The 6931-nt window shown below is 38.8% G+C and overlaps 1 long non-coding RNA gene across 1 annotated transcript; it reads right to left on the bottom strand.

Annotated features, from left to right (window-relative positions):
- Nucleotides 1-4763: 4763 nt before the first annotated feature.
- LOC117247666 (uncharacterized) lies at nt 4764-6191 on the bottom strand. Its single transcript, XR_004500840.2, has 2 exons — nt 5880-6191; nt 4764-5317 (listed from the first exon to the last, which is right to left on the bottom strand). It is a non-coding gene; the product is annotated as an uncharacterized LOC117247666 (long non-coding RNA).
- Between the last annotated feature and the right edge of the window lie 740 nt (nt 6192-6931).

The raw sequence follows: 6931 nt of genomic DNA, 5'->3' as shown, positions 1-6931 counted from the left end.
AGCAGAGGCTGCAAGTTTTCTAGAAATGGGCTCGACTATAAACAACAAGCCTTGACTAGTTTGTTGCTGTCTGGTCAAATTTTTTTTACTGTGAATAGTTCAGTGAGCATGGAAAGGAACACCATGCAAAAGTTTGGCCACCCCAAGACATTTGAGCTCTTGGACAACCTTTACCATGTTCTCAGACCTGTTAATTAGCTGGTTAGGGCTCTGGCTTATTGGCAGTCATCATAAGGAAAAAGCCTGAGGGCTGTACCATGAAACCAGTTCAACAGAGCAAGGCTCTCTTTTTCTGAGCTGACTTGAAAAACCCTAAAGCCTTCAGTCACAGATTGCGGGTCCCACGAAGATGGTTCTGAACTTGCTCTGTTAACCCAGGCTTTCTGCTTCAGGCTCTGTGCACGCTCGTATAAAACAAGTCAAATGACACGTTCAGCACATCTGACACTTAAAATTGATCAATCGTGTGCCGCTTACTTCTGCCTTTGAAGAATATTAAAAAGCAATACAGTAAGAAGCGACACTGTTGCTTCTATTAAGGCGAGAGAAGAGTGCTTGCATTCATATTACTAATGATGTGAACTCATAGGCGAATGTGCTGAATTTACTTGATGTAGCAGATTTAAACGTTAAACTCAAGAGCTGCATTTACTGTCCCACGATGGAGATGGGGAAATCACTTAACTCTTGGGGCACAGCAAGGTGAAATAAATTGTATTGATTGCATACGCTATTATCTGTGATTAATACATGTACCAATAGACTGATCGAGTTTCTCATCAGTGTTATATTACCTGTAATGTAAAACAGACTTACGCAAATCAGGACCAAGAATTAAACCTAATCCAAAATGGTAACATTTATGCCAGTGTTGGGCAAGTGCATTACTAGTAACGCATTACAGTGATATTACTTTTTCCAGTAATGAGTAGTGTAACTAATTACTAATAACATTTCAATAATAATACAGTTACACCTAAACTAGGGTGACCATATTTTGATTTCCAAAAAAGAGGACACTCAGCCTGGCCACGAGATAGCCTACTTAAATGATACTCACAGTTTACTCAAAGATATTTTAGATTGTACTCTAAAAACGGCGTTTTTGGGACGGTAGGTTTTTTGCGGCTTGTTGTAAAACAGGGTCGTAAAAAGATACATCTACTGAGTATATCAAATGTCTAGTAAAGCTGAACTAGTAATGACACTGCACCTAGATGAAATATGTTAAGAAAAAGTAGGCATGATGGTTCATTTCAGATATTTTAGCAAGTTCTCTAGAAACGGCGTTTTTGTGATTGAATATTTGAATAGGCTATAACAAATATCTAGAACAGCCGAACTATCATGTTATTATCATTATTATTATTATTGGTGGGAAATTATAACAGGGGAATGTATTTGCCGTTTTAATATCAAGAACACTTCGGCATTTTTGTGTGTATACAGGAATGTTAAAGATATCATTGATGAAAACGAGGTTGACGTGATGTGATTGAATCAGGGAATCCGTGTGTCCACCACGGGAGAGGACCCTACTTGACTTTACATTGGCATTGTTTTCGTGGTGGCAGCACGTAATTTCAACCCATTACATGCTGCCACCACGGAATGCGGTGTTAAGAGGTTGTGGTCATTTCACGTATTTCTGTGCGATCAGGTTGAAAAAAAAAAAAAGCTATCAAGCTATATACATTCACACAGAGGCACACATCTGAATTTTGGGGAGATATGCAATTTAATGAGGTGTAACAGAAAAGTAATATAACGAGTAGGGTAATGAATTACTGTTGGCAGGGAGTAATAAGTAATATATTATATTTTTTAGAGCAACAAGCCCAACATTGGTACTAGCTAGGTAACGCTGGCTGCTTATCAACTCCTTGATCATAACAGAATATTGTAACCTTCACCACTGCTCATTTTAGGAAGGCCACCGCAAGAAAAGTGTTCTTTGCAAATGTACCATAATGTGTGTTTAGAATGGTTTCCATCTGCAGCCAGGCATGATCCTGAAACAAATGAAGGCTTGCTAACATTAGCATGTTAGCTAATCTCTGAAATTCAAGAGCTGCAATAATAATTACAAAACAGGTTAAACCTTTTCTAAGCCAACAAAAGAAAGCAGCTCAACTGCCTGAAACCAAGGCAGCAAGGGCTTGAAATCAGGGCTGCAAGAAAAAACTGACGTCATTCTTTTCTCTCAGCCTTGTGAGAGAGAACAAATTTCTCTATTCTTGCAGAGTATGTAAAGGCCTTAACAATGGAGGCAGCATTTCAATAACAGCACACTCAAAGTCCTACTTTTTACTCCCCATACATTCAGGCGTCACAACTCCTCCTCCGCAGTGACTCAGCCTGTGAGTGTGTTTGAGCTTATACCTATTTTTTTTTTATCTTTGTGTGAGTGAAGTGTGCTTGGTGTGTTTTAGTTTTGTCTGCACTTGCCTGCCCCCCCCGCCAGTCTGCCAGCCACCTCTCCACGTCTGCCAAGCAGTCAGCCAGCCATCACTCATCACCTTTGCTGTCAAGATCATCCACCCCCGGACAAGACACCAACCCCTCTCTGCTGGAACTACTACTCATCATCCCCAAGACCTCTTTCACCATTCACTTTTTCATTTAAAGACTGGTGTTAGATCTACTCACCTGTCTTGTGTCTAACAAACATGACATTAGGAGTGAGTGCAGGATCTCTCCGCTCAGTTTAATCACGAGTTATGGCCTATTTCCTTCTGTACCATGCCTATAGCAGAGGGTTTTGGATTGGAGGCGGCCATGTTTTTTGAACAATCTTGCTCATTTACAGTAGGATTGTGTAACCCAGTTGCACATTTGGTGTTGATAGAGTCAAAGTCCAAAAAAGTCTATTCATATTAGGCTACTGAATGTGTGTCCTACATGCTGGGGAGAGGGATGTTTGGGGTGCTTTGCTTGGCCTGCTGCCCCCGGATAATTGTATGAAAATGCATGGATTTCAATTTAATCAGGATCACGGTATGAGGGGGTGGCCTGTCAACATTTTCAGTTTTTCACCTGTCAATTATTGCTCCTCTGTCAAGCCAAATGGGATGAAATTGAAGTATCAGGACATCATTTTGGGTTGCAGTGGGAACTTTCATGTCTCTAGCTTGTTCCAGCTCACAGTTAATGTACCTAATTACAAGAATAAAATAGAATTACTCTTGAATCGTGAATTCCCTGATAAGTAGACATATGTAATGTTAGAGTTTGATATCAATCACAAGCAATAGTGATGGGAACTGAACTTTCTTTAAAAGTAGGTCAAACAGGGAGTTGGATGCTTCTTTTAAACATTTTGCCAAGTATCTCAGCAGCCAACGCAACTGAATGAAGGTGTGGTAACAATAATCAGCATCTGGCATTCAAGTAGGGACAAACAATAAATTACTGTTCCAATCAGATATACTTCCTTCTGCAGTAATTCCCCCTTCTTCTGTCTCGCTTCAGTTCAAACAAATAGGTCACACTAACAGGTTGGGGTAGCATGCACAGTCATTTCGGTTTGAATGTAACTTACATAACCACAATTAAAGGATTATATTGCTCTTATGTAAACTAGATTCATTTAAAAATAAATAAATGGCAGTCCCAGGTTCAAGCCACAAGCAACAGGAGGGGCCTTTGGGCATCACAAAACTGAGTAAAGTCACTTGAGCTGGTTTCATTTTGTCTAAAGAAGGAGTGAGACCAAACAAACACTTGATTTCTCATTACAGTGCATACAGGGTTTCAATAATTGCACACTCAAAGTTGCTCCCCATTTATGGCATGTGAACAAAACTTAATTGGTATGTTCAGGATTGAGTGCAGGTTCTCTCCAAACAGTTTAATCAAGATTTCTCAAAGAAAACTTGTGTAATGGCCTTTTTCCAACTAAGCTCTGCCATCAGCGGCACCAGCAGGGATTTTGGGCTCCATAAAAAGATATCACATTACACCCCACCACCACAAGCCATGTGAATCCTGTGCAAATACTGTAACCACACCTCCAGAACAAGTAGCGTAGTGGAGGATATACCCAAATATACGGGATATACCCACTTTTTTTCTGGCTGCCCAGAGTATACCCACCTATGAGCCAAAAAAGCCATTGGAATACACAGGACAGCATACCCACTTGCACCTCAGTTACCTACCCATCTACCTTGTAGTATACACCTCATCAACCACCACTACACCACTGCCCAGAACCAAATCAACCCATTCAAACTAGGGGTGAGAATCACCAGGGCCCAGTATTTCAAAGTTATCTGATAGGATTATCCTGGCCGGATTGGATTAAATCCTCATCTGATCTGAAAACTGGGTATTTCAACACAGATCAAGACGATCCTGATCCTGAGGATCAGGATTCAGCTCTGGTAATCCAATCCTCCCTTTAATCCAGATAAAGGCTGCATTTGGGTGTTTCAAAAGTTAAGGCAGAGATCTGGATCAATTTGATACCAAATTTCAGGATTATTTGGATCCCACCTCAGAGGTGGATTTGACAAAGCCTCAGCTCCACTTCTCCTAGATATTGATACTCAAGATGTTCATTACACTTCATCTAAATTAGTGTTTTAGTTGTAAGTAATTTCAAGCATAGAAAAATATTGTTTGGCCATACTTCCTGAAACTGCTGTAAATAAGAGTAACAAATACAGACCTATTTCTCAACGTCTAGTTTCACCTAACATTATAACCTGTTTGTACCAAAACATCCAACATATGTTTGTGGTCAGACAAAGGCAAGGAAATGCAGTGCAAAGCAAATTTATTTGTATAGCACATTCTTTTCTTTACATAGAGTGCAAGAAACAACACAGGGATTAACATAATAAGCACATGGCAATTCAAACAAAGTACTAAAAAAGCAATTAGAAACAAATGATATGTGTGCACTTGCATTTTTCCAATGTTACATCACATCTTTGAGGGGGGAAAAGTAATAGCTCAACTATGTCCTGAAAAAACATTGCTGTATGTCTCAATTTAAATCACATTTAAGCACTTTAAATGTATATTTTCATGCTTCTGATTTAATGAAGATAAATTTTACTTAATTCAGGTACGCTTGAAAATGCACCTTTAAAATCCCTGGGAAGTGCTTGACTGTGATTTTATAACATGCAGCAATGTATTTCAGGAAGTGTTTGTGATTATTTTACTTCATCAAATCAGATGCTATAGTGCTATATGTTTAGTGGGAGCCTTCTACAAAAGGGGATACATTTCCAGGGATTTCCAGCATTCGACCTGTTGTCTTCATTAGCAGTGGCATTGCTGAGTGGTCCATGGGTGTGAGTGTATTCTGAAAGTAGAAGTAGAGTGTGTATGAGCATATCTTTATCATTGTCAGGAATCCACAATAGTCAGAGAAATTGTTTAAGTAACGTTACAGAAAAGCATATCATCAGCATTACTGTAGCATACCCAAACTCAATCCTCTGACACTTCTGAATGAACCGCATCATTCATACTAGTACTGTGTATTTTTCCTATACTGAAGCAGTCTGCTCTGCACACAAAAATAAAAAAGGTCTGCTGTGTTGGCAATAACATAACGTTAAACTCGGAACAGGTTGGTGTTTAAAGAGTTGATATATGATGTACTTCTGATTAATTACCTTTTAAATTAAACCGTAGACCGCAAAATACATCAACAAAGCCAGCTACCTCGCTAGCCTACTGTCTAATTAACATGCAAGTCAATGGAGCCGCGTTAGCTACCGTTAGCATGACCTCGGCTCAATTAGAGATCAGTACGCCCACGTTTTAAGTAGGTGACAATTCAAATAGCTGGCTCACATCAGATGGTGAGTGGCCTTCGTATGGTCTTAAAAACGCTACACATTAGACAACGGTATACTTACATTTTGATGCGAAAGCTGTGCTACCAACTGCTCCTTTCGTGAAGTACTCCACCGTGGAGACAGAGCACAGCGGGTCATTATCTGAAAGCCACGCCCCCAAAGGGGAAACGTTTCAGATCCGGGGGCGGAGTCGTGAGATTTGGAAATCCGTATCCAGTCAGATTGGGATCAAAGTGATCCACCCTGCCAATGTTTTGAAATACCCAGATAAAGTCAGCAGGATCACCTTGATCCCTGACTGAGAAAAGGAGGATTTCATTATCCGGATTATTCTGATCCGGATTACAAGTTTTGAAATACTGGGCCCAGAGGATCCAGGATACGATACCATTAGGATACACAAGTCACGATACAACACTACTGCAATTTTAAATATGTTGCAATAAAATATACTGCGATATTTTGCAATTTATCTTTTTTTTCAACTGTAAATTATGTCTCCAAAGTTTTTAGTTTAATATGTATTTGTGAAATTAATAATTGATATAATAAAAAAGTCGATACATGGCAATGTGACGATATGATATTGCCACACAAAAATATCGTGATACTACGCTGTATCAATTTTTCCCCCCACCTCTGATTCAGAGCTTTAAATAACTGTACCATTGCAATATTGTACTTTTTACTCCATTGTATTTAATTGTCATTAATACTTAATTGTGATTTTTTTAAATGAAAATATATATATTTTCCACTTAGGTGATATGATAAAATATTACACTACTAAAATTGGCTCAAAATTGACAAATTACAACATTAAAATACTCTTACATATAAACAGAATCATTTAATATTTTATCATAACCTAAGGAGCCCATGTTATGATCCTAGGAATGATATTTCTGTGATTATGATACTCTGAAAGGAGCCATTCTGCATATTGAGTACTTTTTACTTTTGATACTTTGAGTACATTTTGCTGAAAATACTTCTGAACATTCTGAATCCAGGACTTTTTCTTATAATGGAGTATTTTTAGACTGTAGTAGTTTTACTTCCACCACTGATAATAACATCATATGCAAAATGTGACAGCATGCTGCTCACCT

Source organism: Epinephelus lanceolatus, chromosome 21, assembly GCF_041903045.1.
Source record: "Epinephelus lanceolatus isolate andai-2023 chromosome 21, ASM4190304v1, whole genome shotgun sequence".
Taxonomy (NCBI): domain Eukaryota; kingdom Metazoa; phylum Chordata; class Actinopteri; order Perciformes; family Serranidae; genus Epinephelus; species Epinephelus lanceolatus.
This window is presented reverse-complemented; position numbering and strand designations above follow the sequence as displayed.